An 18,727-nucleotide genomic window follows, 5' to 3' on the forward strand; every position below is an offset into this window, starting at 1 on the left:
ATATATATATCTGAGCCCGCTTACGGTACGCTTACCGTACGCTTACGGTAAGCGTACGGTGGCGTGCGCGAGCGCGATTCTGATTGGCTCTTAGATCTTAGTAAACATTCGAATCGGCCGAAACCAGGAAGCAGCGGCCGCCATTTTGTGTATTTCACTCTGAAAAAAAAGAGTGAAAACAAGGAAAGGGGGCAATGAGGAGAGTTACAGACCCCCTAACATTTGTAAGGGGGTCAAAGAAGGACAGAAAAGTACAAAAAAAACATTTATTGATTTTAAAAAAAATCACGGGGTACGCGTACGGTAAGCTTACGGTAAGCGTACGTTAGAAAAAAAAAAAAAGAAAAAATGAAAATCAGATTTAAGTGTTTAGATATTAGGGGGCTCTAAAAAGAGCCGTTGTGTTTATGAAATGATTTTTTAGTGGTACCTACAAGTAAGTACCGATGCAGAGTCTAAGGTTCAAGAGGAAGACTCTGTTCCCTTCATCATTGAAGTGCACACCATCTCCTCTATAAATGTCTTGCATGTCATAACGCAAGTTGTTGTGGTAAATGGCACCCATACCATAGTCACGGAGGAAAGCAGAAACAGATTTGTTGACGTGCTTTCTTGCTTTGTCATCGCACCGCGAAGCGCACCGTGCGCGCACGGAACGAACTGCGTTAAGTGGGCGCGCACGCCACGAATGGCGTAAAGTAACTTAGCATTTAAAAAACCGTACAAATTCACTGAAAAAACCATAGGTTTCACACACGTTATAGTTAGGAATTAGCATTTAAAAAACCTTGCAAATTCACTGAAAAAACCATAGGTTTCACACATGTTATAGTTAGCGGAAATTTTACTGATAAAAAACCAATGAAATTCCCCCGTTATAGTTAGTGCAGGCAACTATAACTCACGCGACCACAATCTTCTGCTGATGACATATGTGTCTTTATGAAAAAAAAATATTTGTAATATATGTATAGCTAAAAATGTATGGAAGAAGACATGGGCAAATAAGGGTCTAAATACAGTATTAGCATCAGCAGAGGATTGCGGTCGCGTGAGTTATAGTTGCCTGCACTAACTATAACGAGGGAATTTCATTGGTTTTTTATCAGTAAAATTTCCGCTAACTATAACATGTGTGAAACCTATGGTTTTTTCAGTGAATATATATATATATATATATATTTTTTATTTTTTTATTTTTTTATTTTTTTATATTTATATATTTATATATATATATGAGTTTCACCAAGGCTCCCACAGCTGCTGGCTGAAAGACGGGACCCAGACTCCTGTTAGGAGCTTATTTTCAAATTCTATTTGCTGGTGCAGTACATGGCTGATGTCACGTTTCGCCCACTGACTGGGCTTGATCACATGACGAGCATAGAGTTTGTCGTTGTTTTTATACACCTTACACCATGTATGTATCATGTTACAAAGTGAGAAATAGAAAACAGACTCCACTTAGACTCTTGGTAAAAAAGGCATCATTATCGTTTGTAAGGTTAAATGCTTAAAGGTAAATGATCAAAACGTTAAATAGGTATTTGTTAGATCAAATACCCGTCCTAAAGTGCACAGTGCAGTTTTCACATCACAGTACAAATACATATCTCCATGTGCAAAATTTTGCAATGATTCTCTTACTGGGCAAACATAATATTATCGTCCCGCTGTTTAAGTTTACTTTGTATTGTACTTCGTAAACTGTAATAACCAGCATGAAATATAAACCTTGAAATATCTTAGACACAGTGCCACAATATAAATATATCCTAGTACAAATACATGAAAATTGGACTTAATCCCAGTCTGAATCATCAAAATAATCATATTGACCTGTAATAGGGTTTCTCAAATGATTCCATCAACTGAGCTAATGAAAAGGAACTGATAGTGTTAGCCTACGAGATTATAAACCTATTGCGAAGTGCACCGGCTATCGTGATCTTAATGAATTCCTATAGATTTGACCTCAAGACATTTCATTCTGAGGCTCATGATCTATTAAAGCATTCTATCCTTTGTAAAGACAACCTAAATAGTAGGTGTCACAGTGGGTATCCTGCTTTAAAGTGCTATAAAGTGTTGAAAAAGTGCTGGTGCTGGTTATTGAAGTGAAAATACTTCATGTGGTGCAGTTAAAAACAAACTTGAAATGGTAATGAGCAATATTATCTTATATTGAAATTTAAAGCGATGAAATCAATGATATTCAGTGTATATATATATATAGATGCCGGAAAAGCAGGAGGGATATAGTGGAGATTCTATGATATGGAGGTAAAAACGCATGGTTGATTAAATTCATAACTTTAGAATAGTTCACTGTTGTTAAGTAATCTTAAATGAGCCTAAAATTTCATAAATAGATGTAAACATTTTATAACAGTTGTAAATATTCAAATAAATAATCATAAATGATTATAAATAGTTCTACATAATTGTACAATTCTTCCCCGTTGTTCAATCCATTGGGGTTTCTAGTGTCAAGCTCTAGTATGAATTTTGCCTCCAATTGTCTCAAAAGTTTCTCCCTATTTCCACCGCTTCTCATAGGGTGCACAGCAGCAATGATATAATATTTCAGATCATTCAGGTTATTTTGATGCACTGTTTTAAAATGTCTAGCCACCGGATGAGTCATGTCAGAATTCACTATTGCTCTTAAGTGTTGCGGGATGCGCACATGAACTTGCAACTTGGTGCTGCCCACGTATTGTAAACTGCATGTGCAGCTCAATATGTAGACAGCAAACTCAGTGCTACAATTATATCTATCCTGCAACTTGCTTTTATCGGGACCAAACACCGTAGTGTATTGGGATTTGTTGATCCCAAACTTGCATGCATGACATGTTTTGCACTTAGTGAATCCATTACGTGGGGCTAACCACATAGTGGTAGTTTTAGGTTTGTTAGAGACCAACTCAGGGCCAGACCTAACTATCCATTATGCATGGATTAAGACTTTCTGAATGTCAACAGCAGCGGATTAGGAAACAGTTGGTTTAATACAGCATCTGTTTGTATAATTGGCCAGTGTTTTTTTATTATGGCCCTAATCTTTCTATGCTGACTATTATAGGTGGTTATGAATCTCATTTCTGTGGACACCAAATCTATACCAGAGCAGGAGTTTCTGTCTCTTTTAGACGGTATCTTTTTAATACAAAGCATATCCTCACATGATTGAGTTTTTACTTTAGCAAATGCTTGGTTAATAATCTTATCACTATAACCTCTAACTTTGAATCTGTCACTGCTTTCTTGTACACAGCTCTCAAATGCAGTCCCTGTACTACAAATTCTGCGTAGTCTCAGGAATTCCCCGTACGGGACACTCCTGATCAGATGTACAGCATGGAAACTTGACACATGAAGCGTGGAGTTCCCTGCAGTACTTTTTCTATGAAGAGTGGTCTCTATTTTGTTATTTTCAATATATAGATGTACATCTAAAAAATCAATAGATTCACTGTTGACTGAGGCTGTGAATGAAAGATTAAGATCATTAGTATTTAAGGACTCAATAAATGTGTTGGCAGTTTACTTAGTCCCTTTCCAAATAAAAAAGATATCGTCGATGAAACGCATCCAACTAATGATGCGTTCATCCCAAATATCCCTGAATTTCACCTTGAGAACCTGTTCCTCCCACCAGCCTACATGTAAACACGCATAGTTGAGGGAGGAGCAGGCTCCCATTGCAACTCCTCTGATCTGTTGGTATATGTCCTTATTGAACATGAAGTAGTTATTATGTAAACAAAATGATATAATTTCCAAAATCATTTTCCCATGTTGGTACTGTCCTATCGCTCTGCTGTTTTGAAAGAATTGTACTGCATTGATTACCATATGAGTGATTAATAATGGCATATAATGCACATGTGTCTGAAGTGACCAGTAGATAATCTTCTGACCATGGTATACACCTGATTTTTTCCCCAAAAATCATTTGTGTCCCTTATATATTAAGGAAGCATTGTTACTAGATAATGAAGATGGAAGTCAACATATTCAGACATCTTTTCTAGTATACTCCCTCTTGAACTGAAAATAGGTCTCCCGGGGACTGGGGTTGTCTTTTTGTGTATTTTTGGTATGAAATACATAATGGGAATAACCGGAAATCCTGTCCGCAAGTGCAAAAATTCTTCATTGGTGAGCAGGTTTTCTGTTTTCCATTTACTCAAATGTTTTAGGCATAAAGCATTTAATGATAGTAATTGCTGAAAGTTCGATTTTTTTAAACATTTGTCATCATTCAAATGTTTAGCAGATTCAATTAAGTAGTCACTCTGTTAAAAAGTACACTTCTTGGATTTGAATGAAGATCCAGAATCAATTTGTAGATAAATAGTGAGGTTTAATTGAAGATGCAGGTTATACAGCTCAGCCATCCAACTGCCAGCAGGTTCATCCCCAGATCTCTCATCAACATTATTACAGCCAGCTCATGATGAGTTGACACTCTAGAACCCCAACACCTCACTGAGATGTCAGAAGTGACATAACATAAATTAGCATATGAAAATCATTACAACATATCTCTCTCCTTTACATATTGTATCAAAATTGCAACAAGCAAACAAAACTTTACACAAAATAATCATTCAAATAAGAGGGAGTGCGCGAAACTCTGCTAGGTCTCATTATAACTTGAGGAACAGTTTTCTTTCTTGGCAAATCTTGAGAGAAATCATCATTTCTATTGCATAAAGCAACACGACTCAAATTCCACACCCTGTGATCAGCAGTTCTTATTGCATTATCAAAAACTTTTATCACTCTGATGGGGTTTGAAAATTTAGAACCAGAAACACAAAACCCAGGTTTTTTAATCCTAACCATGTCGCCAACCAAAACTTTTGTTAATTTGACAGCATGTCGCACATCATAGTTTCCTTTACTCTTAAGACACTTAGAATCTTCCTTGTCTTGCTTGTCTTGCCAGGAAGTAGAATCCTTAACCCCACCATTGGCCAAAAGAAATTTGTTCACCCAAGGATTCCTTCCCCGAAACAAAATGAAAGGAGATTTCCCCGTTGTAGTATGGGGAGCAAAACGATATATGCAGACCCTTTTTGATATTTCATCTTTCCAATCAAGCCCATTTTGCTTAGCTAAAGAGATAGTAACTTTAAGAACTCTATTAAACCTTTCCACAGTGCCATTGGACTCTGGATGATACAGAGCACACTTTTTATGCACAATTCCACAACCACTAAGAAAATTTTCCATGTCCCCAGAGACCAGTTGAACCCCATTATCAGTCAGAATAGTTTCAGGAATTCCCTCCTTAGCAATGAGTTTCTTTAAGCAATCAATAACACTTTTGGTGTTTACATTCTTTACAAAAAATATTTCAGGCCACCTTAAAAACAAGTCCATGATTACAATAACAAAAGTGTCAGAACCATCCCCATGAACAGGTCCTAAAATGTCTAAGGCTATATCTTTCCAAGGACCACTAGGACGAGATCTTTTCTCCATGGGTTGAGTTCTAGTCTTAAGGCCTTTTTCGCTGAGGGTACATTGAACACACTCTCAAACTAAATGTTCAACTTGAATGTCTACTCCTGGCCACCAATAACTTGAGCGTACTCTTTCTTTAGTCTTAGAGATACCTAAATGTGCCTCATGAGCTAAATTTTGTAACTCTTTTCTTAGAGCTATGGGTGGAACTAATCTGTGACCCCTCAACAATAAACCATCACAACAGGAAAGCTGATCCTTCACGGACCAAAAATCCTTCACCGAAGTACTACCCTGTTCGTTATGATGCCAACCATTACAAATGAGTTTTAGTACCTCTTGAATGGATGCATCATCTTTGCAAGCATCTAGCCACCGTTCACAAGATATTACCTCATAATCCACACCACAAACAAAATCATGAGGATGACCAAAAGCAAAATCAGTCTCAGAGTCAAATAGATTTGGTTCAACAGACGGAACCAGTCTTGAAAGTATATCCGCCACAAGATTTTCACTACCAGGAACATATTTGACAACAAAGTCAAATCCTTGCAAACCAACAATCCACTTTGAGATTTGCGGCGAAATCGAATCGATGCCTTTGCTAGTTAACACCTCACACAGCGGTTTATGGTCAGTTTTCACAACAAAAGATGTACCCCACAAAAACGTTTTGAACTTCTTAATAGCCCAGTAAACCGCTAGAGCTTCTCGCTCAATTACCGAATATCTGGTTTCAGCCCCTTTCAGACTTCTCGAAATAAACATAATGGTGTTCTCAGGAGCAGTGCCTCCTTGATACAAGACCGCACCAAGCCCTTTTAAACTTGCATCAGTGGAAATAATGGATGTTTTAGTGGGATCAAAATTTCGAAGATTCGGTGCATTTTGTAACATTAGTTTTAACTCACAAAACTCCTTCTCACAAGATTCATCCCAAAAAAATGTCTCTCCCTTTTTAAGAAGGTTCCTTATGTTATAGGTGACTTCTGCAAAATTCTTTATGAATTTGTTGTAGTATTCGGCCATGCCAAGAAAACGCATTAACTCTTCCTTAGAAGTGGGAGCCATCAGATCTTTAATAGTGTTTACCAGATCAACTTTTGGAACCACACCATCAGCACTTATGGTGTGTCCCAAATAGTCAATCTTATCAAGGCCAAATTTACATTTTTCTCGCTTAATGGTCAGATTGTGAGCAGTAAGTCTACCTAGCACTTGCCTAACTCTTTTACCATGCTCAGACACATCAGATGAATACACCAAAATATCGTCCTGATATACACAGATACCAGGTATATTGACCAATATTTTCTCCATGACCCGTTGAAACACAGAAGCGGCAGAAACCAGCCCAAACGGAAGCCTTATAAACCTAAACATCCCAAAAGGCGTAACAAAAGCAGTCAAATCCCTAGAAGATTCATCAAGCAGTATTTGATGATATGCGGACGTCAGGTCAATTGTACTAAAAAATTTTGCTCCCGCCACCATGCTCAACAGCTCAGATATGTTTGGATGGGGATACTTGTCTACAAGTACGCACTTGTTAAGCTGTCTAAGGTCCACACACAATCTCATGGACCCATCAGGTTTTCTAGCAGCCACCACTGGAGCCAACCAAGATGTTCCTTCAACTTCTTCAATGATGCCCTGAGATTTAAGTTTGTCAATCTCCTTAAACATATCCCCCTTGACCGTAAAGGGAACATTTCGCACATTGCTAGATACAGGAACAGATACCGGGGCCAACTTTATTTTATGGCAGTAGCCCTTAAGGCAACCCAACCTATCTCCAAACACCTGAGGAAATTCCCCCATAAGTTGAGATTGTAAAGAAGAGTTATCAATAGACTTGATGGCATTCTTTTCTTTGACAATGATGGGAGGAATACTATTAGGATCTAACATGACACCCAGATCTTTTTGATGCCACCAGCTAATAATGCTATCGCCCTTTCTAGAAACATAGATCTTCCCCGAGGTGAAACGATCCTCAAACTCAATTAAGCCCACAAAGTACCCTCTCAGTTCAATGGGGTCACCACCATAGGCGGTAGGACGAATGTCAGGTTTCAACAGTTTTACTTTGGTGCTCAAATTGACACTAAAGAATTTATTAGAAACAATTGTAATCTTTGCTCCCGAATCAAATAACACTTTACTTCTATGGCCTTCTACTAATATAAAGTCTAAAGGTCCATCACTTCCAACCTGGAATACAATTTGTCCACATTCAAAATCATGCAGTTCCGTTGTATTTTCCTGAGAAACTTCATTTACCACACTTCTATAAGCCTTGATTCTACATGCACTTGCAATGTGTCCCTTTTTTTTACAAAAAGAGCATATAGTATTCAGGGCAGGATAAGATTTATCATTTGCCCAGTGAGTTGTGATGTTACATCTATAACACTTGCCACTCTTTTTGAACTGAGCTCGAGACTTAGTATTCAGCTTGTCCTTAGTCTAAGATTTCATTAAAGAATCAGTAGGCTTAGGGGACACATTAGTATTAACTACTGAAACATCAGAAACAACTTTGTCAAGATCTTTTTTAATTTCTTCCACACACGCTACTGAGTGTTCTATTCTTTTTGCTATTACCAATACCTCATCAAGAGACGGTTCGTCTTTTAGCCAAAGTTCATCTCTTACTTTTTCTGAGATACAACCAAGCATGAATTGATCTCTTATTCTTTCCTCAATCAGAATATCAAATTTGCAAGTGGAAGCTAAACGTCTGAGATCAGTTACATAGTTTTCTATGCTTTCACCCTCTTTTTGCATACGCCTACCGCAATGATAGCGTTCTAAGATAGTACTAACTTTAGGCAGGTAATGCGCATCAAGCTTATACATACATTGTTCAAATTCATTCAAACTCGCTGCAGCACTGCTTGGAACATCAGGAAGATGATCGAAGACATCTTGTCCCTCGGACCCAAGACAGTGCATTAGCAGAGCCGTTCTCCTCTCAACACTGAGAGAAGTGCCGCATACCCGAGCATATCGCTCAAAAACTTTCTTCCATTTAAACCATTTGATAGGTGGATCGCCAGGAGATTGTAAGAAAAACGGTGCAGCCGTAACATTCTGCATGACTCAGAAAATTTGAGATAAAGACTGCTATAAATTTCTTTTCCTTTTAACAAGAACTACAATTCTCTTCCTTTTAAGTGTGAGAGACAAAAACAAACTTCACTAAATACCAAAAACTGCACATGCCAATTATGCTAGGATTAATGTGTACAAAGAACAAGCTGTAAAGACATCATTGTTAATAAAAAAAAATTCCTTTTTTTTTCTCTTTTTTTTTTTGGTTGAAGATCTGTGTGTGTCAAGCTGTGTGTGTCAGCGATATTTAATAAGAGACACACTGTATAAGGGAGAATTGTACTGGATAAGACACTCTGTATGCTTAAAAGCTGTGCGTGTCAGCGTTGTATGACACAAAACACACAGAACGACTTTGAGTTGTAGCGGTGATAATCTTAATATTGAAAAAGCTGTGTGTGTCAGCGCCGTATAATTAAAAACACGCTGATTGAGTGATATGTGCACTGGTTAGTATACGTCTGCAAACTTATAAGCTGTGCGTGCCAGCGTAACTTGACAAAAGACACGCAGTATAAGTAGGGTTGTACTTATAATGGCACACTTACTGCTAAATAGCTGTGTGTGTCAGCGTTGTATGGCCAATGTTATCCTAAGGGCCAAAGTTGTCTTGTGTCCACACTGGGGTTGACTAACACTGCAAAGGACACTCTCGCGATGTAGAAAATATCGAGTCAAAGGTGTGCAGTGCTCTATGCATCTCAACGTTGCTAGGCAAGGAGAAAGTTAAGATGGCTTCGTACGTGGCGTTGTGTTTCAACGCGTCGTGCGCTTCAGGGTTACCGTTGCTAAGAAAGTGAACTGGCTCCGTGAGTGACGCTGCGTTCCACACTGAGGGACGTTGTACGTTCAGACGTATGACGACAACCAATTAGCTCGTAGCTGCTAAGAATGGAGATATACGGCAGAATGAGGAACACATCAGAGGAATGTGAAGCAAGCACACGAACAAAGCTCGAGAGAGAGCGGGAGCAAAAGGTGGGCAAGTCTAATTTAAATAATAATAACATAACTGGCAAGTATTAAAATCTTCAATCCACTTCAAATCAAGGAAATAGTCCGCTTTTCTCACACCACGATAGCGTTCTTGAAAGATACGCAGTCACTCATAGGAACGCTTACATATATTTGCATGAAAACAAAGATAGCGCTGGTAATAGTTAATGGCCAAAGCATAGACGTTATGATGGAATGAAAATCTCATGTGCACTGTAAATGTTGCCAGATGAGATGGACCAGTCACCAATCAACAAGCGCTTTGGTATAAGGAAAGATCTTACTTGAATGTTAAAATCTTGTTGATGTAATGAGGATGAAATCCGTTTCAAGATACTTAGAAGTCACTGCTGTTGTTTGGAGTTGAACTGTTGTTTTCCAGTCGTCGCCAGTGTTAAAAAGTACACTTCTTGGATTTGAATGAAGATCCAGAATCAATTTGTAGATAAATAGTGAGGTTTAATTGAAGATACAGGTTATACAGCTCAGCCATCCAACTGCAAGCAGGTTCATCCCCAGATCTCTCATCAACATTCTTACAGCCAGCTCATGATGAGTTCACACTCTAGAACCCCAACACCTCACCGAGATGTCAGAAGTGACATAACATAAATTAGCATATGAAAATCATTACATCACACTCCTAGGCCATAGGACTATGTTGCTCCCTTTGTCTGATTTGTTTATTATGACCTCATTGTGATCTTGTAGTTTTTTGATGAGGTTTTGGTTAATTTTGTATTTGAAATTAGTTCCTCTTCTTCGACCTTTTATCGATAGACGTAGTTTCTTTACTTCGTCGACTAATATGTCTTGATATATATTGATGGCATCACGTGGCATGATTGGAACGAATGTTGATTTAGGTTTAAAGGGGGATTTTATAGTCCCAGATGTAGCTATACCCATTTCTTTTATCATTTCCTGAGTATAAGATGTGTTTTCCTCATTGTTTTCTTCTGATAAGGCTCCTAAAGTTCATAACAAAGGGATATCAGTAACTAACAGTGCTGATTGGGGATCTGGACTGGTTGTTCCACTGCAGGCTTCAGGCACTAGGGCCTGATTATTCTTAGAATTTTTGATGACAAACAGCCTCATGCATCAAGCCAAAATCCAGTCGGTAAAATACCGATTCGCTAATAGCTCCCGGTATTGAGTCAAAAATTCCCAATCCCAATGCATCAACCCAAAAGCAAAAATCGCTATTTAAGGAATCCTTAAATAGCGATTCCTTAAATAGCGATAGCATTTAAGGAATCCCAAATTGAGATTCCTTAATTTAAGGAATCTCAATTTGGGATTCCTTAAATGCAATGCATGAAAGTTAAAAAATTAGCGAATTCGCTAATAGGGGGAGCAAATTACCATGAAGATGAACTGCATGGTAATTTGCTAAAAGTTTGAAAAATGCACTTTTGTGCATTTTTCAAAGTTTCATGTTGCGCACACACATGCCCTTAGAGCATGTGTGTGTGCAACATATGTGCACATATCAATTTCAGGGGTGCAATACGGTGTCATTTTGACACCCTTGCACCCTTGAAATTGCATGAGCAATTTGCGAGAACCTACTGGTACTCGCTATTTGCTCATGCAATCTCCAATTCATTCCTATGGGCCTGGAGGCCCATAGAATGATTGGGATGGCATTCCTTAATTGCTACTCGCAATTTGCTAGTAGCAATTAAGGAAAGTTAAGGAATCGCTATTTGAATAGCGATTCCTATATGCATAGCCTTTTGCTATTCCTTATTAGCGAATCCTTATTTTTCGCTAATAAGGAATCACAAATGCCAATGTTGATGCATATGCCCCAAAGTATTTTTTAAATTTCATTTTGCAGATAAACTTATATATGTCCACTCGTGTTTGTACATAGTTCAAGCTGCTTTCTGGGCAGTAAGATAATCCTAGTGCCAGTAGCTGAGTTTCGGCTTAATCTAATTGGACAGAAGATAAAATCACCACTATGTTGCTTTTAGGTACTACTTTTTGTTCCATTTCTTTTTTCATGGTTGTCTGTTTCTTACATAGCCTGATTTGCCTTCTGGCTTTCCTTCTTTTGTTGCATCACGTTCTGGATTTTGTGCGGGATTCCGTGGTCTGAGCGTCTGGCGCCGTGCCCGCTGTACAAAATCCAGTTACTCTGCCGGGGTAAGGGTGCCCATGTCTTCTCTCCCTTGGTGTCTCATTACTCTGCTATCATCAGACTCAATTTCACTTTGAATAGAACTGGATTTTGATACAGATTCTGATTCGGGCTCTTTATTGACTCTCCCTTGTTCCCCTCTCGGATCTGTCCACGGTTGCTGTTTCTTTTTCATGAAGTCATATTTTTTGGCAAATGTAAAAATTTGACCTGTTTCGTAGTCTTGTTTATCTCTTGCATATTTGTATGCCTTTCTTGTTTAATTGTGTCCTCTTGTTTTTTTAAGCACATTTGTATTTCATTCTTGGTTTTCATTATGAGATCTTTATATTCAGATTTTGCCAGCTCTCCATTGATTAGTTCTATCTCCTGGAGGATGGATTCCCGGTCAATTCGGGCGTACTTAATCAGTATTTGTACCATATGCATGGATGCTTCCAGATTGCTGTTGGCCCCCTCCTTAAGCATTTCAGGATTCGGCTTGTCGAAACTCGGAGCTATCATTACCCGCAAACCTCGTGGTACTCTCCCTACTTCTACATATTTTTCCAATGATTTCTTTTCCCACCATTTTGTAATTTCGGACAACATACGTTTTTCCAATTTTGGAAGTGTCCCGATTTCACCCTCCGGTGAACTGACAACGTATTCTCTGTTACGTCCGATTTCCGTATCTATCTATCTATCTATCTATCTATCTATCTATCTATCTATCTATCTATCTATCTATCTATCTATCTATCTATCTATCTATCTATCTATCTATCTATCTATCTATCTATCTATCTATCTATCTATCTATCTATCTATCTATCTATCTATCCATATATGTATATCTATCTATCTCTCTATATATGTTTATATATATTCACTGAAAAAAACAAAGTTTTCAGGGGCGTTATAGTTAGGAATTGGCATTTAAAAAACCTTAGAAATTCACTGAAAAAACCATAGGTTTCAGGGGTGTTATAGTTAGCTGGACATTTCCCTCGTACAAAACCCTAGAAATTCCCCTGTTATAGTTAGTTCAGCTAACTATAACTTGCGCCCCCGCAATGCACTGCTCATGACGTCACATATTACATCACTCAAGACATGGTCAGTGACATCACTGATGACATCTCAAATGACATCACTGATGACATCACTGATGACGTCATCCAGCGACTGTGTGTTTCTGTAGAGTTTAAATATGTTTTATATATTTATAGTGAAAGAACCTGTGGAAGAATGAGTGGGTGTACAAGTGTGTGAATGGATGATTTTCTAGGTGCGTAACTGACTCTATACTGACTCTCAAATGTATCTTACTGCAGACTAGTGACTAAACTGTGTGAATGTCTGTATGTGTCTGTGTGTAGGTGTATAAGTGGCAGCATGGTTTTGTGAATACCTATATGAGTGTCTATATGGGTTATTGATTGGTTGTTTGAGTATCTGTATGGGTGTCTGAGTGTTTGTGTGGGTAGGGTGTGTGTGACTCTATGCATAGATGTGTGAGTGGGTGATTCTATGGGTGCATGGTTTTAAGAGTGCATCTGTGATGAACTATATGGTTGGGTGAGTGTATGTATGGGTGTGTTATGGATTGAATGTATATCTCAGTGGTACATGTGTGGCTAACTACAAATGTGAAAGGCAGTATATATGTGTGTAAGAGTATATAAGTGGGTATATGTGAGAGTGTGTGATTGTGAGAGTGGCTGTATGGATGAGTGTGTGCTTGTATCAATGATTGTATAAGAGCGTAAGAATGTGGTACTATTTTTATGAGTAAGTGAACTTGAGTGTGTTTAACTAAATAGGTGAGTAAATTTGACTGTGTTTAATTACTTGCACGACTGACTAGGTGTGTCAGTACCTCAATGGGTGATTGGCGGTGTGTGAGTGTCTATATAGGTGTATGAATGCATATGATAGTCTTGTACGGAGTGACTGTGAGTATGAACGACTGTACAGGTGAGTGAGTGGAGGTGTATGTAGACCTAAGAGTTAATGAGTGGGTATGTAGTTATTGGTATTGGAGTATCTATGGTTTTCAAAATGGCCGTCTGAAATTTTGAGTCGGTGTGTCAAAGGTTAAATTAGGGTGTGAGAAGATGAACTAATTTATCACATCGATGATGTCATCAGTGATGTCATCAGTGATGTCATTTGAGATGTCATCAGTGATGTCATGAGTGATGTCACTGACCATGTCATGAGTGATGTAATATGTGACGACATCAGCAGTGCATTGCGGGGGCGCAAGTCAGTTAGCTGAACTAACTATAACAGGGGAATTTCTAAGGTTTTGTACGAGGGAAATGTCCAGCTAACTATAACACCCCTGAAACCTGTTGTTCTTTCAGTGAATTTCTAAGGTTTTTTAAATGCCAATTCCTAACTATAACGCCCCTGAAACCTTTGGTTTTTTCAGTGAATTTCAAAGGTTTTTTAAATGCCAATTCCTAACTATAACTTGCATGAAACCTATGGTTTTTTCAGTGAATTTCAAATGTTTTTTAAATGCTAATTCCTATCTTTAACTTATCTCTGAAGATATAATGTTTAATGATTTTGATTGGATTTGTATATTTTTCAAATTCAGTGCGTTAATTTCATTAATTATGTTTTTTTTTAAATACTTTTTTATCACCATTTTTTAAAACTATTTTTTCAATTAATTCTTTTAAAAATTAAAAAATATTATTTGAATTTAATGGGTTTTTCAAACATATTTTTTTACATTTTTCAAAATATTTTTTTAACTATATGTTCAAAACTTATATATATATATATTGAAGATGTCCTGTCCGCCGAATTCTCGACGGCGGAAAACACAGGCACGGACCTCCCAACTCCGAGGAAGAAATCACAGCCCCCACAGCATTACTGGGTGAAGCAGTGCAATTTATTCAGCAAAAGATAATATCGGAACAGTGCCCTCCATGACGCGTTTCGCTCCTCCTGGGAGCTTAATCACATGATCCGTTTCCATTTTACTGACGTATTTAAAGTGAAAAAGGGTGCACAATCAGCTATAGAAAATGAGATAACCAAATTACAATAAACATAAACAACAGACTCAGGCACTTATAATGGTTTCTAAAACGCAAACTGAAACTGCTAGATATATATTATTTTGAGAGAGAGTAAAGTGCATAATATATTTTTTGCAGCAGTAAAAATAAAATACATACATAGTGCAACTAATATCGATTTAGAGTCCTAAAATAAGACCCAAAACCGGTACGTAATCACTGCTGTAAGACAGATCTCGGCAAGTGCCGGAAAGTGAAGCACCTAAATACATCTTCTCATTAGACCTAGCATTCAAGAATTGTTTCGACCAAAGTTAAAAACCAGTGCAAAACAAGGCAAGACAGCAAATATTCATAAATTATGCAAACGATAATTTAAGATGTGCTACATCATCACAGTTGGGTCAAAATTAGCGGCAGGCAGATAGATTTTGGTTCAGAAAATAGCAGCAAAAAAACATCCATACTAGAGTGCAAGTGCAATATTGTCTGGAAAAAATTCTAAGGACATAACTGAACCCAAACTACTAAAAAACATAAAACTACGATGTATAAACAATAGTTGATGTTTAAGAAATGCATGCTCTATATGTTTATGAAAAATAGCTAAAAATGCCTTAAAATCAAATTGATAGTCTGGATAAGAACAAAGTGCCACATGCCTAAAAAGTGCAGAAGTGCTGTGCAAAAAAGTACTGTTCAAAAAACATCTAATCACACTAGCAACACGGGGGAGACCCTGAATCACTTAAGCCTAAGCAATCCTAAAGTGCGAGTGCAAAAACAGTCACAAATCATCATAAAAATACACAGAGCCAAAATATGTAAAAATACAAATACCAATACCAAAACACTGTTACCCCTGAAGCAAATTACCTTAAAACCACAGCATATAGAAAAAATGCTATAGGAGAAAAGACACTAAAGAAAGTTATGAATATCCTCATTCATGTTACAGCCATTAGGGACTCTTGTATCGGGAGCTAAGATAAAATGAGATTCACTTTGTCCTAATAACTTATCTCGGTTCCCTCCCCGGCCGGGGTTGCGAACAGACTCTAAAACTGTATACTCCAAGTCCTTTAGTTTATTGTCATGAACAGAGTTGAAGTGTCTGGCCACCGAATAGTTGTGGTCAGAGTTCACGATGGCCCAAACATGCTGGAGAATATGCTTATGCACCGGGAGCTTAGTGCTGCCGATGTACTCCAGATTACAAGTGCACTTAAGTTTATAAATAGCATATTCAGAACGGCATGTAAGGTGTTCCTGAATAGCAATTTCTTTATCACAAAAAGCTGTTTTATAATGAGTGCTATTCTTGGCAAAAGTGCACACGTGGCAAGAGCTACATTTAAAAAAAACTGTTTTGATAAGCCAGGTATTTTTAGGGTTCACCTCAGGCATAGATTTAACAAGTAACAGACTACAGGAGGTAGCCCATAAACCCTTAAGAGACCAGGGTGATAATCTGTAGCAAACAACAATGTCTCAAGGGTATCGTTTCAAGTGACAATTATACATGCATGTGTGAAAACACAGTTACTTATATACAATTTAATCCGTAAAGGAAAATAAACCAGGGAAACATTTCTTATAAATGTAGAATATATTTCATTTAGTAGGCATGTTGGACATATTAACTTCATATGTTCAAGCACATGGATCAGTAGCACTGTGTTACATTCAATGACATGTAACCAACAAAAAATTGTGTACAAGTGCTCGTGAAGTGTGGTGATGGCGCAAGTGACACATGACGTGGTATAGACAGTGATGGGCGCAACAAGTGAGATAAAACCACGATTTACATGTTTAGGATACCGTGACAATAAATGACATGAAAAATCAAATTCTGACTTTTGCCGGCGCGGCTGCGATTCATTCAAGGCATACCGACTGACTAGCAAGCTGATCGTTTGTCCAGCACCCGGAATCATAAATGTCCTCACCTTGAAGCACTTCAGCAGTATGCCTATGCTCTACGAGGACTAAACAACTTCTTTGAAACAAAAACCTGGCTATTACTTCACTGCAAATTGAACCACTATAACCCGGTCCTGATGATGGCCTAAGATTTATACAGGAGGAAAAGCTGTCGACTCCTACAGTGGAACTTTTGGCTCCCCTACCCACGGATACCCCATACATTTCGAATTTGATTTTTCATGTCAAGGTGCCCTTCTGAAGGTGATAGATGGTAGGCTTGGCAGAATGGGACCAAGAATATTATCAGTCAAAATGATTGGCCATTCTGAATAAATGATCTTGCGAATAGCCTGTTCTTGTGTGCTGAAAGTAGTTCTTAACTAGAAATTAAACCAAAGAGTCATCAATGGAAGCTGTGAACCTTAAATTCAAATCATTAACATTGATATCCTCTACGAACTTCAAAGCATCTTCCTTGGACCCATTCCAGATAAGACAAACATCATCAATATAGCGCCAGTAGTGTACTATATGGCTCCACCAGTGTTGGTGAGTGGTTCTGAGGACATGTTTCTCCCACCAGCCAACATGTAAACATGAATAGCTAGGGAAGAAGAACGACCCCATCGCCACACCATGCACCTGCTGGTAAATCTCATTCTGGAATTGAAAAAATTGGTTGTAAGGCACAGATCAATAATCTCTAGCAGCATATTATTGTGGTCTCTCATATTCAAATCCCGATTCTCTAAAAAGTGTCTAATGGCGTTGATGCCGTGACAGTGATTTATACTAGTATAAAGGGATTCAATCTCCATTACCACTAAGAGAAAATCTGAACACCAAGCGACATTACTGATTTTATTCAAAAAGTCTATAGTGTCTTTTAAATATAAAGGTAGACTGGTCACATGCGGCTGTAAAAAGAAATTGACATACTTCAACAACTTCTCATTCATGCTTCCCTGAGCAGAGATGATCGGCCAACCAGGTACAGGAGTGACCTTCTTGTGAACTTTTGGCAGAAAGTAGAGTACGGGTGTAACCGGATGTTCAACATTAAGAAAATTAATTTCTTCTTTGGTCATATATATATATATTCACTGAGAAAACCATAGGTTTCAAGGGGTGTTATAGTTAGCTGGACATTTCACTCATACAAAACCATTGAAATTCCTCCGTTTTAGTTAGTTCTACTAACTATAACTCGCGCGCCCGCAATCTACTGCTGATGACGTCACATATTACATCTACTAGATGATGTCATCAGTGATGTCATTTGAGATTTCATCAGTGATGTCATCAGTGATGTCACTGACCATGTCATGAATTATTTAAGTGAATTTCTAAGGTTTTTTAAATGCTAATTCCTTACTATAACATGTCTGAAACCTATGTTTTTTTCAGTGAATTTCTAAGGTTTTTTAAATGCTAATTCCTAATTATAACATGTCTGAAACCTATGGTTTTTTCAGTGAATTTCAAAGGTTTTTTAAATGTCTAATACCTAACTATAACATGTCTGAAACCTATGGTTTTTTTTTGTGAATTTCAAAGGTTTTTAAAATGCTAATTGCTAACGAAAACATGTCTGAAACCTATTGGTTTTTTCAGAGAATTTCAAAGATTTCTTAAATGAAAATGTTTAAATGTAATAATAGTTATATTTATTTTTTTGATACTTATTTTCTACATTTTCTTAACTATTTATTCTTACATATTTTGATTTTTTAAATTACATTATATATTTTTAATATAAATGGAAAACAGTTTATTTTCAAATATTGAAACTCTAATGTTTTTTTTTGTTTTATATATTTTTTGTAATATATTTATATAGTTTTCTTTATTGTTTTTTTTTCTTCAAATTTTTTTGGGGAGTCGTGCACCCAAAGCGTACCTTTCTCGATCGCTGTCCGGAACCTAACCACCATTTTAGGATTTTTGTGTAGGATCCGCTTAGGATGTGTGATGGGTGCATATTTTCCTGCGCGTTTGCTATGCGACTGGTACGCGATTCCAGGCA

This window comes from Triturus cristatus, chromosome 4_1, assembly GCF_964204655.1.
Source record: "Triturus cristatus chromosome 4_1, aTriCri1.1, whole genome shotgun sequence".
Classification (NCBI taxonomy): domain Eukaryota; kingdom Metazoa; phylum Chordata; class Amphibia; order Caudata; family Salamandridae; genus Triturus; species Triturus cristatus.